The sequence below is a fragment of the Bombina bombina genome, chromosome 7, assembly GCF_027579735.1.
Source record: "Bombina bombina isolate aBomBom1 chromosome 7, aBomBom1.pri, whole genome shotgun sequence".
NCBI lineage: Eukaryota > Metazoa > Chordata > Amphibia > Anura > Bombinatoridae > Bombina > Bombina bombina.
This window is the reverse complement of record NC_069505.1, coordinates 113,327,236-113,346,316: the sequence shown is the minus strand read 5'-3', so window position 1 is coordinate 113,346,316 and position 19,081 is coordinate 113,327,236. Positions and strand designations below refer to the sequence as shown.

At 39.4% G+C, this 19,081-nt stretch overlaps 1 protein-coding gene across 1 annotated transcript in view; it reads right to left on the bottom strand.

Annotated features, from left to right (window-relative positions):
* BTBD10 (BTB domain containing 10) overlaps positions 1 to 19,081 on the bottom strand; it is a gene marked incomplete in the record, with an annotated part of 493,046 nt that overhangs the window by 415,478 nt on the left and 58,487 nt on the right.

Below are 19,081 nucleotides of genomic sequence, written 5' to 3'. Positions count from 1 at the left end.
TGCTAAGGAAAAGCGTGCCAGCTTAACAAAACTGCACAGCTCTATAACCTGTATGTTCCGTATCAGCCCATGAGCCCAAAATGTCTCCTTCACATACGCAATCAACATCACATGAACATGATTAACAAGACCCCACTGTTCAATAATACCCCTCAGGGGATATTAACCCTTGATTCCATAAAGATAAAAGAGTCCCACTGAGACCCTGTCTTCTATCGTTAACATGTGTGTAAAAAATGAAACGATCTTACCGGAATCTATGCCGTGGAACAGCGACACGGTCCTTCAAGTTTGACAGATTGCAGCAGTGCTTCTGACATTGACTTGAGAGAAGAAAGCAGGCAGCGAAACTCGTTAACGCCGATTGCTTAAGGAGCTGTTAATATGAGTCTGGATGGTTTCGCAGAAAGACTCTCCCTGCATCTCCAGACTAACTTTTATCAATGCTCTCACTGAGAATCTGACAAGACTACTTAAAACTCCAGTCCCATCTTGAAGAGTACTACCTTCCATAAGGAACTACTCTGTATCTTCTGACACTTCTTTGCCAACCTCCTGTGACGAAAGGCAAAGAATGACTGGGGGATGAGGGAAGTGGGGGAGGTATTTAAGCCTTTGGCTGAGGTGTCTTTGCCTCCTCCTGGTGGCAAGGTTCTGTATTTCCCACAAGTAATGAATGCAGCTGTGGACTCCCCCTGTATTTAGAAGGAAATATAGGCATCAAACAAAAATAGATATGACAGGATTTCCATCAAATCAAAAAGTCAATTTAGTTGATGTTTCGGGGAATATCATGTATATACAATATAAATGTAGATTTTGGCGCTTTTTCTGCACAGGAAGGGGGATGTAAAGTGTGTGCTTGTACGCTATTTAAGCACAATGATGTGTGTTTATTGTTCTGAAGAGGGGGAATTCTATCCCCGAAACGTCAAATAAATTGACTTTTTGATTTGATTGTGATCCTGGCTTATATCTATTTTTGTTTGATGTATGTATGTATGTATGTATGTATGTATGTATGTATGTAGTGAGTGATTTCTGGTTTGCTGTCATAATCCTGTTTAAAAGGATCACTGTGTCAAAACAGTATTTTTGAAGCAAAAAAACTGAGAATTTGCATATCTAATTTGCATATCTTACCCACAATTCTCTTGTGCATTGGAAACATTGTATATTAAGAATTTCTGGGGAAAAGCAAGCGGGGATACTTGCCTAGATGTACTAATTTCCTATGCAAATATTTACATTGATTTAATTTTGAGACATGGAGGATTTTAATTTCAATTTTTTATCTCCCCCCCCCCTCATAATTTTAATGAATTTTGGTTTAACCATGAAAATAGCTTTACCAATACAGCAACCAGAAATCTATCTCCTACTGATGAGTTCTAAAAAGAACGAAACAGGCTTGTCTAGTGAGTGATTTCTGGTTTGCTGTCATATTCCTGTTTAAAAGGATCGCTGTGTTAAAACAGTATTTTTGAAGCAAAAAAAAATGAGAATCTGCAAGCGGGGATACTTGCCTAGATGTACTAATTTCCTATGCAAATATTTACATTGATTTAATTTTGAGACATGGAGGATTTTAATTTCAGTTTTTTATCCCCCCCCCCATAATTTTAATGAAATATATATATATATATATATATATATATATAAATACACACACACAGGTGGCCCTCATTTTACAACGGTTCAATTTACACCGTTTCAGAATAACAACCTTTTTTTCCAGTCATGTGAGTGCTATTGAAAAGCATTGAGAAGCAGTGCATTTATTAAAATAGCCAGTAGGTGGAGCTGTCCACTTGTGTTGCAGCAAAGCCAAGCAAGCTGAAATTAATTAATTTAACCAGACCTGAGCTATCAAGCAGATTTCAAAGGAACAAAATCTTCCTGTCTAGAAATCAGTCCAGATTGGAATGCATAGAAAGAACTGTTTGCAGAAAAATGCAAGTAAAGTCTGTGTTGTGTGATTATTTTAATAAGTTTTTATTTTGTTCATTTAACTTAGTTTAATTATATATTCTGTGTTGTGTGATTATTTTATTAGGTTTATAATGCTGTTTAGCATTTAAAGTTCATTTCAAGGCTTTAAAAATAATGTATTAGGTGTTACGTATGCCAATTTTGAGAGGGGCCTGGAACCTATCTCCCTCACTTCCCATTGACTTACATTATAAACTGGGTTTCAATTTACAACGGTTTCGATTTACAACTATTCCTCCTGGAACCTAACCCCGGCGTAAACTGAGGGCTACCTGTGTGTGTGTATATATATATATATATATATATATATATATATATATATATATATATATATATATATATATACACACACACACACACACACACACACACACACACACAGGGAGTGCAGAATTATTAGGCAAATGAGTATTTTGACCACATCATCCTCTTTATGCATGTTGTCTTACTCCAAGCTGTATAGGCTCGAAAGCCTACTACCAATTAAGCATATTAGGTGATGTGCATCTCTGTAATGAGAAGGGGTGTGGTCTAATTACATCAACACCCTATATCAGGTGTGCATAATTATTAGGCAACTTCCTTTCCTTTGGCAAAATGGGTCAAAAGAAGGACTTGACAGGCTCAGAAAAGTAAAAAATAGTGAGATATCTTGCAGAGGGATGCAGCACTCTTAAAATTGCAAAGCTTCTGAAGCGTGATCATCGAACAATCAAGCGTTTCATTCAAAATAGTCAACAGGGTCGCAAGAAGCGTGTGGAAAAACCAAGGCGCAAAATAACTGCCCATGAACAGAGAAAAGTCAAGCGTGCAGCTGCCAAGATGCCACTTGCCACCAGTTTGGCCATATTTCAGAGCTGCAACATCACTGGAGTGCCCAAAAGAACAAGGTGTGCAATACTCAGAGACATGGCCAAGGTAAGAAAGGCTGAAAGACGACCACCACTGAACAAGACACACAAGCTGAAACGTCAAGACTGGGCCAAGAAATATCTCAAGACTGATTTTTCTAAGGTTTTATGGACTGATGAAATGAGAGTGAGTCTTGATGGGCCAGATGGATGGGCCCGTGGCTGGATTGGTAAAGGGCAGAGAGCTCCAGTCCGACTCAGACGCCAGCAAGGTGGAGGTGGAGTACTGGTTTGGGCTGGTATCATCAAAGATGAGCTTGTGGGGCCTTTTCGGGTTGAGGAAGGAGTCAAGCTCAACTCCCAGTTTCTGGAAGACGCCTTCTTCAAGCAGTGGTACAGGAAGAAGTCTGCATCCTTCAAGAAAAACATGATTTTCATGCAGGACAATGCTCCATCACACGCGTCCAAGTACTCCACAGCATGGCTGGCAAGAAAGGGTATAAAAGAAGAAAATCTAATGACATGGCCTCCTTGTTCACCTGATCTGAACCCCATTGAGAACCTGTGGTCCATCATCAAATGTGAGATTTACAAGGAGGGAAAACAGTACACCTCTCTGAACAGTGTCTGGGAGGCTGTGGTTGCTGCTGCACGCAATGTTGATGGTGAACAGATCAAAACACTGACAGAATCCATGGATGGCAGGCTTTTGAGTGTCCTTGCAAAGAAAGGTGGCTATATTGGTCACTGATTTGTTTTTGTTTTGTTTTTGAATGTCAGAAATGTATATTTGTGAATGTTGAGATGTTATATTGGTTTCACTGGTAAAAATAAATAATTGAAATGGGTATATATTTCTTTTTTGTTAAGTTGCCTAATAATTATGCACAGTAATAGTCACCTGCACACACAGATATCCCCCTAAAATAGCTATAACTAAAAACAAACTAAAAACTACTTCCAAAACGATTCAGCTTTGATATTAATGAGTTTTTTGGGTTCATTGAGAACATGGTTGTTGTTGTTCAATAATAAAATTAATCCTTAAAAATACAACTTGCCTAATAATTCTGCCCTCCCTGTATATAATTCTGCCCTCCCTGTATATATATATATATATATATATATATATATATATATATATATATATATATATATATATATATATATATATATATATATATATAAACTGCACCACATAGATAATTAATGGGAAGATTTTACAAATAATTGCTACCTATGCATTTCCTGTAGCTATTACTGGTGCTGGGGGATATAATTGATTTTTATATATATATATATATATATATATATATATATATATATATATATATATATATATATATATATATATATATATAGATAAAAGTTAGAAAAAGAAAGAAAGGACAATAAGATACAGATAGAATAAGGATAAAGAAGGGAATGAGAAAAACATAATTTATGTAAGAACTTACCTGATAAATTCATTTCTTTCATATTAGCAAGAGTCCATGAGCTAGTGACGTATGGGATATACATTCCTACCAGGAGGGGCAAAGTTTCCCAAACCTCAAAATGCCTATAAATACACCCCTCACCACACCCACAAATCAGTTTAACGCATAGCCAAGAAGTGGGGTGATAAGACAAAAGTGCGAAAGCATAAAAAATAAGGAATTGGAATAATTGTGCTTTATACAAAAAAATCATAACCACCACAAAAAAGGGTGGGCCTCATGGACTCTTGCTAATATGAAAGAAATGAATATATCAGGTAAGTTCTTACATAAATTATGTTTTCTTTCATGTAATTAGCAAGAGTCCATGAGCTAGTGACGTATGGGATAATGAATACCCAAGATGTGGATCTTCCACGCAAGAGTCACTAGAGAGGGAGGGATAAAATAAAGACAGCCAATTCCGCTGAAAATAATCCACACCCAAAATAAAGTTTAAATCTTATAATGAAAAAAACTGAAATTATAAGCAGAAGAATCAAACTGAAACAGCTACCTGAAGTACTTTTCTACCAAAAACTGCTTCAGAAGAAGAAAACACATCAAAATGGTAGAATTTAGTAAAAATATGCAAAGAAGACCAAGTTGTTGCTTTGCAAATCTGATCAACCGAAGCTTCATTCCTAAATGCCCAGGAAGTAGAAACTGACCTAGTAGAATGAGCTGTAATCCTTTGAGGCAGAGTTTTACCCGACTCGACATAAGCATGATGAATCAAAGATTTTAACCAAGACGCCAAAGAAATGGCAGAGGCCTTCTGACCTTTCCTAGAACCGGAATAGATAACAAATAGACTAGAAGTCTTTCGGAAATATTTAGTAGCTTCAACATAATATTTCAAAGCTCTAACTACATCCAAAGAATGCAACAATCTTTCCTTAGAATTCTTAGGATTAGGACACAATGAAGGAACCACAATTTCTCTACTAATGTTGTTAGAATTCACAACCTTAGGTAAAGATTTAAAAGAAGTTCGCAACACCGCCTTATCCTGATGAAAAACAGAATTTATGTTTACCTGATAAATTACTTTCTCCAACGGTGTGTCCGGTCCACGGCGTCATCCTTACTTGTGGGATATTCTCTTCCCCAACAGGAAATGGCAAAGAGCCCAGCAAAGCTGGTCACATGATCCCTCCTAGGCTCCGCCTACCCCAGTCATTCGACCGACGTTAAGGAGGAATATTTGCATAGGAGAAACCATATGGTACCGTGGTGACTGTAGTTAAAGAAAATAAATTATCAGACCTGATTAAAAAAACCAGGGCGGGCCGTGGACCGGACACACCGTTGAAGAAAGTAATTTATCAGGTAAACATAAATTCTGTTTTCTCCAACATAGGTGTGTCCGGTCCACGGCGTCATCCTTACTTGTGGGAACCAATACCAAAGCTTTAGGACACGGATGAAGGGAGGGAGCAAATCAGGTCACCTAAATGGAAGGCACCACGGTTTGCAAAACCTTTCTCCCAAAAATAGCCTCAGAAGAAGCAAAAGTATCAAACTTGTAAAATTTGGTAAAAGTGTGCAGTGAAGACCAAGTCGCTGCTCTACATATCTGATCAACAGAAGCCTCGTTCTTGAAGGCCCATGTGGAAGCCACAGCCCTAGTGGAATGAGCTGTGATTCTTTCGGGAGGCTGCCGTCCGGCAGTCTCGTAAGCCAATCTGATGATGCTTTTAATCCAAAAAGAGAGAGAGTTAGAAGTTGCTTTTTGACCTCTCCTTTTACCGGAATAAACAACAAACAAGGAAGATGTTTGTCTAAAATCCTTTGTAGCATCTAAATAGAATTTTAGAGCGCGAACAACATCCAAATTGTGCAACAAACGTTCCTTCTTTACAGAGAAGGTACGATAATCTCCTGGTTAATGTTTTTGTTAGAAACAACTTTTGGAAGAAACCCAGGTTTAGTACGTAAAACCACCTTATCTGCATGGAACACCAGATAAGGAGGAGAACACTGCAGAGCAGATAATTCTGAAACTCTTCTAGCAGAAGAAATTGCAACTAAAAACAAAACTTTCCAAGATAATAACTTAATATCAACGGAATGTAAGGGTTCAAACGGAACCCCCTGAAGAACTGAAAGAACTAAATTGAGACTCCAAGGAGGAGTCAAAGGTTTGTAAACAGGCTTAATTCTAACCAGAGCCTGAACAAAGGCTTGAACATCTGGCACAGCTGCCAGCTTTTTGTGAAGTAACACAGACAAGGCAGAAATCTGTCCCTTCAGGGAACTTGCAGATAATCCTTTTTCCAATCCTTCTTGAAGGAAGGATAGAATCTTAGGAATCTTAACCTTGTCCCAAGGGAATCCTTTAGATTCACACAAACAGATATATTTTTTCCAAATTTTGTGGTAAATCTTTCTAGTTACAGGCTTTCTGGCCTGAACAAGAGTATCGATAACAGAATCTGAGAACCCTCGCTTCGATAAGATCAAGCGTTCAATCTCCAAGCAGTCAGCTGGAGTGAAACCAGGTTCGGATGTTCGAACGGACCCTGAACAAGAAGGTCTCGTCTCAAAGGTAGCTTCCAAGGTGGAGCCGATGACATATTCACCAGATCTGCATACCAAGTCCTGCGTGGCCACGCAGGAGCTATCAAGATCACCGACGCCCTCTCCTGATTGATCCTGGCTACCAGCCTGGGGATGAGAGGAAACGGCGGGAACACATAAGCTAGTTTGAAGGTCCAAGGTGCTACTAGTGCATCCACTAGAGCTGCCTTGGGATCCCTGGATCTGGACCCGTAGCAAGGAACTTTGAAGTTCTGACGAGAGGCCATCAGATCCATGTCTGGAATGCCCCACAGCTGAGTGACTTGGGCAAAGATTTCCGGATGGAGTTCCCTCTCCCCCGGATGCAATGTCTGACGACTCAGAAAATCCGCTTCCCAATTTTCCACTCCTGGGATGTGGATAGCGGACAGGTGGCAGGAGTGAGACTCCGCCCATAGAATGATTTTGGTCACTTCTTCCATCGCTAGGGAACTCCTTGTTCCCCCCTGATGGTTGATGTATGCAACAGTTGTCATGTTGTCTGATTGAAACCGTATGAACTTGGCCCTCGCTAGCTGAGGCCAAGCCTTGAGAGCATTGAATATCGCTCTCAGTTCCAGAATATTTATCGGTAGAAGAGATTCTTCCCGAGACCAAAGACCCTGAGCTTTCAGGGATCCCCAGACCGCGCCCCAGCCCATCAGACTGGCGTCGGTCGTGACAATGACCCACTCTGGTCTGCGGAATGTCATCCCTTGTGACAGGTTGTCCAGGGACAGCCACCAACGGAGTGAGTCTCTGGTCCTCTGATTTACTTGTATCTTCGGAGACAAGTCTGTATAATCCCCATTCCACTGACTGAGCATGCACAGTTGTAATGGTCTTAGATGAATGCGCGCAAAAGGAACTATGTCCATTGCCGCTACCATCAACCCGATCACTTCCATGCACTGAGCTATGGAAGGAAGAGGAACGGAATGAAGTATCCGACAAGAGTCTAGAAGCTTTGTTTTTCTGGCCTCTGTCAGAAATATCCTCATTTCTAAGGAGTCTATTATTGTTCCCAAGAAGGGAACCCTTGTTGACGGAGATAGAGAACTCTTTTCCACGTTCACTTTCCATCCGTGAGATCTGAGAAAGGCCAGGACCATGTCCGTGTGAGCCTTTGCTTGAGGAAGGGACGACGCTTGAATCAGAATGTCGTCCAAGTAAGGTACTACAGCAATGCCCCTTGGTCTTAGCACCGCTAGAAGGGACCCTAGTACCTTTGTGAAAATCCTTGGAGCAGTGGCTAATCCGAAAGGAAGCGCCACAAACTGGTAATGCTTGTCCAGGAATGCGAACCTTAGGAACCGATGATGTTCCTTGTGGATAGGAATATGTAGATACGCATCCTTTAAATCCACCGTGGTCATGAATTGACCTTCCTGGATGGAAGGAAGAATAGTTCGAATGGTTTCCATCTTGAACGATGGAACCTTGAGAAACTTGTTTAAGATCTTGAGATCTAAGATTGGTCTGAACGTTCCCTCTTTTTTGGGAACTATGAACAGATTGGAGTAGAACCCCATCCCTTGTTCTCTTAATGGAACAGGATGAATCACTCCCATTTTTAACAGGTCTTCTACACAATGTAAGAATGCCTGTCTTTTTATGTGGTCTGAAGACAACTGAGACCTGTGGAACCTCCCCCTTGGGGGAAGCCCCTTGAATTCCAGAAGATAACCTTGGGAGACTATTTCTAGCGCCCAAGGATCCAGAACATCTCTTGCCCAAGCCTGAGCGAAGAGAGAGAGTCTGCCCCCCACCAGATCCGGTCCCGGATCGGGGGCCAACATTTCATGCTGTCTTGGTAGCAGTGGCAGGTTTCTTGGCCTGCTTTCCCTTGTTCCAGCCTTGCATTGGTCTCCAAGCTGGCTTGGCTTGAGAAGTATTACCCTCTTGCTTAGAGGACGTAGCACTTTGGGCTGGTCCATTTCTACGAAAGGGACGAAAATTAGGTTTATTTTTTGCCTTGAAAGGCCGATCCTGGGGAAGGGCGTGGCCCTTACACCCAGTGATATCAGAGATAATCTCTTTCAAGTCAGGGCCAAACAGCGTTTTCCCCTTGAAAGGAATGTTAAGTAGCTTGTTCTTGGAAGACGCATCAGCCGACCAAGATTTCAACCAAAGCGCTCTGCGCGCCACAATAGCAAACCCAGAATTCTTAGCCGCTAACCTAGCCAATTGCAAAGTGGCGTCTAGGGTAAAAGAATTAGCCAATTTGAGAGCATTGATTCTGTCCATAATCTCCTCATAAGGAGGAGAATCACTATCGACCGCCTTTATCAGCTCATCGAACCAGAAACATGCGGCTGTAGCGACAGGGACAACGCATGAAATTGGTTGTAGAAGGTAACCCTGCTGAACAAACATCTTTTTAATTAAACCTTCTAATTTTTTATCCATAGGATCTTTGAAAGCACAACTATCCTCTATGGGTATAGTGGTGCGTTTGTTTAAAGTGGAAACCGCTCCCTCGACCTTGGGGACTGTCTGCCATAAGTCCTTTCTGGGGTCGACCATAGGAAACAATTTTTTAAATATGGGGGGAGGGACGAAAGGAATACCGGGCCTTTCCCATTCTTTATTAACAATGTCCGCCACCCGCTTGGGTATAGGAAAAGCTTCTGGGAGCCCCGGCACCTCTAGGAACTTGTCCATTTTACATAGTTTCTCTGGGATGACCAACTTGTCACAATCATCCAGAGTGGATAATACCTCCTTAAGCAGAATGCGGAGATGTTCCAACTTAAATTTAAATGTAATCACATCAGGTTCAGCTTGTTGAGAAATGTTCCCTGAATCAGTAATTTCTCCCTCAGACAAAACCTCCCTGGCCCCATCAGACTGGGTTAGGGGCCCTTCAGAAACATTATTATCAGCGTCGTCATGCTCTTCAGTATCTAAAACAGAGCAGTCGCGCTTACGCTGATAAGTGTTCATTTTGGCTAAAATGTTTTTGACAGAATTATCCATTACAGCCGTTAATTGTTGCATAGTAAGGAGTATTGGCGCGCTAGATGTACTAGGGGCCTCCTGAGTGGGCAAGACTCGTGTAGACGAAGGAGGGAATGATGCAGTACCATGCTTACTCCCCTCACTTGAGGAATCATCTTGGGCATCATTGTCATTGTCACATAAATCACATTTATTTAAATGAATAGGAATTCTGGCTTCCCCACATTCAGAACACAGTCTATCTGGTAGTTCAGACATGTTAAACAGGCATAAACTTGATAACAAAGTACAAAAAACGTTTTAAAATAAAACCGTTACTGTCACTTTAAATTTTAAACTGAACACACTTTATTACTGCAATTGCGAAAAAACATGAAGGAATTGTTCAAAATTCACCAAATTTTCACCACAGTGTCTTAAAGCCTTAAAAGTATTGCACACCAAATTTAACCCTTAAAATAACCCCTTTACAGTCCCTGGTATCTGCTTTGCTGAGACCCAACCAAGCCCAAAGGGGAATACGATACCAAATGACGCCTTCAGAAAGTCTTTTCTAAGTATCAGAGCTCCTCTCACATGCGACTGCATGCCATGCCTCTCAAAAACAAGTGCGCAACACCGGCGCGAAAATGAGGCTCTGCCTATGCTTTGGGAAAGCCCCTAAAGAATAAGGTGTCTAAAACAGTGCCTGCCGATATTATTATATCAAAATACCCAAATAAAATGATTCCTCAAGGCTAAATATGTGTTAATAATGAATCGATTTAGCCCAGAAAAAGTCTACAGTCTTGATAAGCCCTTGTGAAGCCCTTATTTACGATCGTAATAAACATGGCTTACCGGATCCCATAGGGAAAATGACAGCTTCCAGCATTACATCGTCTTGTTAGAATGTGTCATACCTCAAGCAGCAAGAGACTGCTCACTGTTCCCCCAACTGAAGTTAATTGCTCTCAACAGTCCTGTGTGGAACAGCCATGGATTTTAGTGACGGTTGCTAAAATCATTTTCCTCATACAAACAGAAATCTTCATCTCTTTTCTGTTTCTGAGTAAATAGTACATACCAGCACTATTTCAAAATAACAAACTCTTGATTGAATAATAAAAACTACAGTTAAACACTAAAAAACTCTAAGCCATCTCCGTGGAGATGTTGCCTGTACAACGGCAAAGAGAATGACTGGGGTAGGCGGAGCCTAGGAGGGATCATGTGACCAGCTTTGCTGGGCTCTTTGCCATTTCCTGTTGGGGAAGAGAATATCCCACAAGTAAGGATGACGCCGTGGACCGGACACACCTATGTTGGAGAAAATCAGAAAAGGAGATTCACGAGAAAGAGCAGATAAATCAGAAACTCTTCTAGCAGAAGAGATGGCCAAAAGAAACAAAACTTTCCAAGAAAGTAATTTAATGTCCAGCGAATGCATAGGTTCAAAAGGAGGAGCTTGAAGAGCCCCCAGAACCAAATTCAAACTCCAAGGAGGAGAAATTGACTTAACAGGTTTTATACGAACCAAAGCTTGTACAAAACAATGAATATCAGGAAGACTAGCAATCTTTCTGTGAAAAAGAACAGAAAAAGCAGAGATTTGTCCTTTCAAGGAACTTGCAGACAAACCTTTATCCAAACCATCCTGAAGAAACTGTAAAATTCTAGGAATTCTAAAAGAATGCCAAGAAAAAAGATGAGAAAAAAAACAAGAAATGGAAATCTTCCAGACTCGATAATATATCTTCCTAGATACAGATTTACGAGCCTGTAACATAGTATTAATCACGGAGTCAGAGAAACCTCTATGACTGAGAATCAAGCGTTCAATCTCCATACCTTCAAATTTAAGGATTTGAGATCCTGATGGAAAAAAAAGGACCTTTTGATAGACGGTCTGGTCTTAACGGAAGAGTCTACGGTTGGCAAGTGGCCATCCGGACAAGATCCGCATACCAAAAACCTGTGAGGCCATGCTGGAGCCACCAGCAGAACAAACGAGCACTCCTTTAGAATCTTGGAAATTACTCTAGGAAGAAGAACTAGAGGCGGAAAGATATAGGCAGAATGATACTTCCAAGGAAGTGACAATGCATCCACTGCCTCCGCCTGAGGATCCCTGGATCTGGACAGATACCTGGGAAGCTTCTTGTTTAGATGAGAAGCCATCAGATCTATTTCTGGAAGTCCCCACATTTGAACAATCTGAAGAAATACCTCTGGGTGAAGAGACCATTCGCCCGGATGTAACGTTTGGCGACTGAGATAATCCGCTTCCCAATTGTCTATACCTGGGATATAAACCGCAGAAATTAGACAGGAGCTGGATTCCGCCCATACCAGAATTCAAGATACTTCTTTCATAGCCAGAGGACTGTGAGTCCCTCCTTGATGATTGACATAAGCCACAGTTGTGACATTGTCCGTCTGAAAACAAATGAACGGCTCTCTCTTAGAAGAGGCCATGACTGAAGAGCTTCCAAAATATTGATTGGTAATCTCACCTCCTGAGATTCCCAAACCCCTTGTGCTGTCAGAGACCCCCAAACAGCTCCCCAACCTGTCAGACTTGCATCTTGTTGAAATCACAGTCCAGGTTGGAAGAACAAAAGAAGCCCCCTGAACTAAACGATGGTGGTCTGACCACCACGTCAGAGAGTGTCGTACAATCGGTTTTAAAGATATCAATTAAGATATCTTTGTATAATCCCTACACCACTGGTTCAGCATACAGAGCTGAAGAGGTCGCATGTGAAGATGAGCAAAGGGGACCACGTCCAATGCAGCAGACATAAGACCTAGAATTTCCATGCATAAGACTACCGAAGGGAAAGATTGAGACTGAAGGTTTCGACAAGCTGAAACCAAATTCAGACGTCTTTGTCCGACAGAGACAGAGTCAAGGACACTGAATCTATCAGGAAACCTAAAAAGGTTACCCTTGTCTGAGGAATCAACAAACTTTTTGGTAAATTGATCCTCCAACCATGTTCTCGAAGAAACAACACTCATAAAAGACTGAAAAGGTTCTTTCTAGTAAAAATGAGCAAAGGGAATTGAATCCAATGTTATGGCCATAAGACCTAAAACTTCTATGCATATATAGCAACTGAAGGAAATAATAGAGACTAAAGGTACCGACAGACGGAACCCAAAAGAATTATCCCTTGTCTGATAGAGACAAAGACAGTGACACAAACTATCTGGAAACCTAAAAAAGGTGACCCTTGTGTGAGGAATCAAGAGCTTTTGAAAAAAAGATCCTCTATGTCCTGAAGAGCAAGTGAATCATATGAGATTCCACGTCCTCAGAAAATAATCTGAATGAAAACAGAAAAATGAAAATATGCATTTATTGTATCTAATGAAAACAAATAATGCTATCAATGACAATAAAAAGGCAAAATAGTTTGAATAAAAACTCCAAACCCGGTTCCTAAAAAAGGAACTGGAAGAAATACCCCAGAAGATTTCAGGTCTGAGCAGCGCTTGAACCCCATGGGTGCCCAGCCATGCTTCAACAGTACCCAAAATATATAGGACCGAAACACACTTAAAGTGTTAGCCTTACTGGAATAAAATCAAAGAAATTTGGACAAAATAGAACCAAATAAATTTCAAAGAAGTCTTAACCTGCCCCTTACCAGCCAAGCTGGAATACGGCACGTACATCGCAATATTAGGGAGCTGATTTCGAACCCCAATTAAAAACATGTTACTTGGGAAAGAACTCAGGAATTTGTTCCTTAATAAGAACAACCAAACTAGTATAAGCTAAAAGTTTTAGTCTTAGAACTCAATCTTGAAGCCCAGAGTAACAGTTAAGAAATATGGATTTTTTTTTATTATTATTTTTTTTAAAAAAAACACAAAATTCTTCTAGCTAAAATAGCTAAAGACATAGAATAACCCTCATTTGCGAAAATATTCAATAAAATGAAGACACAAATGAAATTAGCATGATAGTCCAGTTTAAAGGACCAGTCAATACAGAGGACTTGCATAATCAATAAATGCAAAACAGACAAATGCAACAGCACCTAGTCTAGTAAATGTTGTCCCTTAACAATGCTAGCAATATCCAAATAAATCACAGGACCAAGAAGTACCTGAAACTAATCAATTTTCCATAAATAAGATACAACTATCTAAAGGAAAATAAATACTAGTTTGCTATAGAAATAATAGCATAATTAGTAGAAGTAGAGATAGCCCCAATAAATTGGAGAACCCTCCTTATTGAATTTAACTGCTGGCAAAGAATATAGTTTAAAACCTTTGAAGAAGGAATAAAAGAAAATTCTCAGCCTATTCCATTCCCTAGAATGGGGAAATGGAAAGAAAACCTCTGAAAACACAGAAGAAATAAATAGGCAGAAATAGTGTCAGCTAGTCTTAAAGAACTAGTTACCTTAATATCCAAAATAATCAACACCTTTTCAACAAAGAACAAATGTACTTTAATAATAGAAAAATAATAAAAAAGTAGATTTGTTAGTGTCAATATCTGATGAAGAAAATTTCTGAAAGAGAAAAAACATCATCAGAGAAGGATAAATCCGTATGTTGTTGGTCATTTGAAACTTCAATAATTAAAAAAGAAGTGAAAAAGACCTAAAAATTTTATTAGAAGGCACGAAGTCAGACAAAGCCTTTAAAATAGAATCAGAAAAATGTTTCTTATAAATCTTCTAAATACTTCTTGTACATAAGATGTAAAAATGGAAATATGTAAAGCATAAACACTAATGGATCCTGCATGTAAAAGTATATCACAATAACTTATTACAAACCATAGCTAAAGATAAACATTCATAACATTTAAAATAAATGAACTTAGCTTTGGTAGAACTGAAACTCAGTTAAGCGTTTTTCCAGAAGTGGCTTCTGATTCAGGGTGAGACATCTTGCAATATGTAATAGAAAAAACAACATATAAAGCAAAAAAGATCAAATTCCTTAAATGACAGTTTCAGGAATCGGAAAAAAATGCCAATGAACAAGCTTCTAGCAACCAGAAGCAATAAATAATGAGACTTAAATATTGTGGAGACAACAATGACGCTCAAATTTTTTAGCGCCAAAAAAGCCGCCGACATTTTTTGGCGCAAAAAACGTCAAAAAAATGACGCAACTTCCGGCGACACGTATGACGCCGGAAATGACAAGAAAATTTTTGCGCCAAGAAAGTCAGCGCCAAGAATGACGCAATAAAATGAAGCATTTTCAGCCCCCGCGAGCCTAACAGCACACAGGAAAAAAAGTCAAATTTTAAGGTAAGAAAAAATTGATTTATTCATATGCATTATCCCAAATATGAAACTGACTGTCTGAAAAAAGGAACGTTGAACATCCTGAATCAAGGCAAATAAATGTTTAAACACATATATTTAGAACTTTTATATAAAAGTGCCCAACCATAGCTTAGAGTGTCACAGAAAATAAGACTTACTTACCCCAGGACACTCATCTACATGTAGTAGAAAGCCAAACCAGTACTGAAACGAGAATCAGTAGAGGTAATGGTATATATAAGAGTATATCGTCGATCTGAAAAGGGAGGTAAGAGATGAATCTCTACGACCAATAACAGAGAACCTATGAAATAGACCCCGTAGAAGGAGATCATTGAATTCAAATAGGCAATACTCTCTTCACATCCCTCTGACATTCACTGCACGCTGAGAGGAAAACCGGGCTCCAACCTGTTGCAGAGCGCATATCAACGTAGAATCTAGCACAAACTTACTTCACCACCTCCACAGGAGGCAAAGTTTGTAAAACTGATTTGTGGGTGTGGTGAGGGGTGTATTTATAGGCATTTTGAGGTTTGTGAAACTTTGCCCCTCCTGGTAGGAATGTATATCCCATACGTCACTAGCTCATGGACTCTTGCTAATTACATGAAAGAAAACATAATTTATGCTTACCTGATAAATTCCTTTCTCCTGTAGTGTAGTCAGTCCACGGGTCATCCATTACTTATGGGATATTAACTCCTCCCTAACAGGAAGTGCAAGAGGATCACCCAAGCAGAGCTGCTATATAGCTCCTCCCCTCTACGTCACACCCAGTCATTCGACCGAAACCAAACGAGAAAGGAGAAACTATAGGGTGCAGTGGTGACTGGAGTATAATTTAAAATTTAGACCTGCCATAAAAAACAGGGCGGGCCGTGGACTGACTACACTACAGGAGAAAGGAATTTATCAGGTAAGCATAAATTATGTTTTCTCCTGTTAAGTGTAGTCAGTCCACGGGTCATCCATTACTTATGGGATACCAATACCAAAGCTAAAAGTACACGGATGACGGGAGGGACAGGCAGGACCTTTACACGGAAGGAACCACTGCCTGAAGAACCTTTCTCCCAAAAACAGCCTCCGAAGAAGCAAAAGTGTCAAATTTGTAAAATTTTGAAAAAGTGTGAAGCGAAGACCAAGTCACAGCCTTGCAAATCTGTTCAACAGAGGCCTCATTTTTAAAGGCCCAAGTGGAAGCCACAGCTCTGGTAGAATGAGCTGTAATTCTTTCAGGAGGCTGCTGTCCAGCAGTCTCATAGGCTAAACTTATTATACTACGAAGCCAGAAGGAGAGAGAGGTAGCCGAAGCCTTTTGACCTCTCCTCTGTCCAGAATAGACGACAAACAGGGAAGAAGTTTGTCGAAAATCTTTAGTTGCCTGTAAATAAAACTTCAGTCATAACATTAGCCATGTCTTGTAAAGTGATTTGTAATGGCCACCCTGATGTACTTGGCGTTACAATATCACGCACCTCCTGAGCGGGAGATGCAGGTACTGACACGTGAGGCAAGTTAGTCGGCATAACTTCCCCCTCGTTGTCTGGTGAATTTTGCTTAACATGTACAGATTGGCTTTTATTTAAAGTAGCATCAATGCAATTAGTACATAAATTTCTATTGGGCTCCACCTTGGCCTTTGAACATATTGCACAAAGAGATTCCTCTGTGTCAGACATGTTTAAACAAACTAGCAATTAGACTAGCAAGCTTGGAAAATACGTTTCAAATGAATTTACAAGCAATATAAAAAACGTTACTGTGCCTTTAAGAAGCACACAAAAAAACTGTCACTTTTGATATAACATTGAACCGGTTTAGTTATAGCAATCAATTTTTCATATGAAATGCATTAATTTAGCAAAGGATAGCACCCATCAGCAAATGGACTATTAACCCCTTAATACCAAAAAACGATTGACAAATAAATACGTTTTTTATCACAGTCAAAGCACAGTCTCACAGGTCTGCTGTGAGTGATTACCTCCCTCAAACTAGTTTTGGAGACCCCTGAGCTCTGTAGAGAGGTCCTGGATCATGCAGGGAGAATAAGGAAGACTGTGACTGAATTTTTAATGCGTAGTAAAAGCGCCAAAATAGGCCCCTCCCACTCATAATACAGCAGTGGGAAAGCTCAGAAACTGATTTTATTCAAAATAAACGACAGCCAAGTGGAAAATAATGCCCATAAATTTTCACCAAGTACCTCAGAGAGAAAAACGATTAACCTGCCAGTAAACGTTTTAAATATATGAAATAAGAATAAAAGCCTGTTGCTAGTCGCTATCACTGCAAAAAGGCTAGAGTTATATGTATACAGTATTTTCTTAGTGAAGTACCATTCCCCAGAAATACTTTAGTGCCAACATACATACATAACAGCCTGATACCAGTTGCTACTACTGCATTTAAGGCTGTACTTACATTATATCGGTATTAGCAGTGTTTTCTCAGTCAATTCCATTCCTTAGAAAATAATATACTGCAACATACCTCTTTGCAGGTGAACCCTGCCCGCTGTCCCCTGTTCTGAAGTTACCTCGCTCCTCAGAATGGCCGAGAACAGCAAATGGATCTTAGTTACGTCCGCTAAGATCATACACAAACTCAGGTAGATTCTTCTTCTAATACTGCCTGAGAAGAAACAACACGCTCCGGTGTTTAAAACAACAAACTTTTGATTGAAGTAATAAAAAACTAAATTTAATAACCACACTCCTCTCACACATCCGATCCATTAGTTAGGTGCAAGAGAATGACTGGGTGTGACGTAGAGGGGAGGAGCTATATAGCAGCTCTGCTTGGGTGATCCTCTTGCACTTCCTGTTAGGGAGGAGTTAATATCCCATAAGTAATGGATGACCCGTGGACTGACTACACTTAACAGGAGAAAGATAGATATAATATAAATCTTGGCATTAAGCATTAAATTGATGTTTAGTTTGTAGTAATCGTCTGTGTATTACTAATTGCACAATTATCTCAAACCCTCAAGTGAATAGGTTATTTAGGAGTAATGATTTAGTGCTGGATAGGGCTATCTTTTCCCATTCCCTTTTTTTATCCTTATTCTATCTATATCTTATTGTCCTTTCTTTTTCTAACTTTTATCACTATCTCTCTCTCTATACACACACACACACAGTTATCAACAAATCTGTTTAAAATTTAGGAGCCAGTAAGAATATTTAGTAGACAGACATACTTTTAGGAGCTGCACTCTCACTAAGTCAACCAGGGTACTGGTAAAGATAATCTAATGAATCAGATCACACTCGCTGGAATTTCAGACTAACTACAGCAATCCATAATTGTAGGTAACCTACAATAAATTAATTGCTAAAATCTGTCTGAAATACCAGCGAGTGTTGTCTGTATCATTTGATTTACACACACACTATATTGTGTATGTGTGTGTATATATATATATATATATATATATATATATATATATATATATATATATATATATATATATATATATATATTATATATATATATTATATATATATATATATATTTTATTTTTTAACATATGTATTTATTTAAATTAAGCAATGCAGGGTTTTGCAGTCCAGGGCCACAACCCTTTGTTGTGGTCAACTATGGACAGATATAACAAGAGATCACTGAGAAGGATACACAGCAGCATCTTAGACAGTGGAAAACAACAGTTTTCAGGGGAAAAGTAGGCATATTTCAACAATGGAAATGCATTTCCTACACATGCTTCACACAAACTCACTATCTTTATATAGAAGAATCCAAAACCAAGTAATAAATGACATATCAAGTATTCACAACATGCTTCAGAACATTTCAATATTTTGCCAAATTTGAGTGATGCTATTTTTCATTGATTTCATTCTTTGCATTACAAAATGTTTATACAATGTACATATAATTAAATGAAAATACCCAACAGTTAAAGCTATACTTTGTGAAC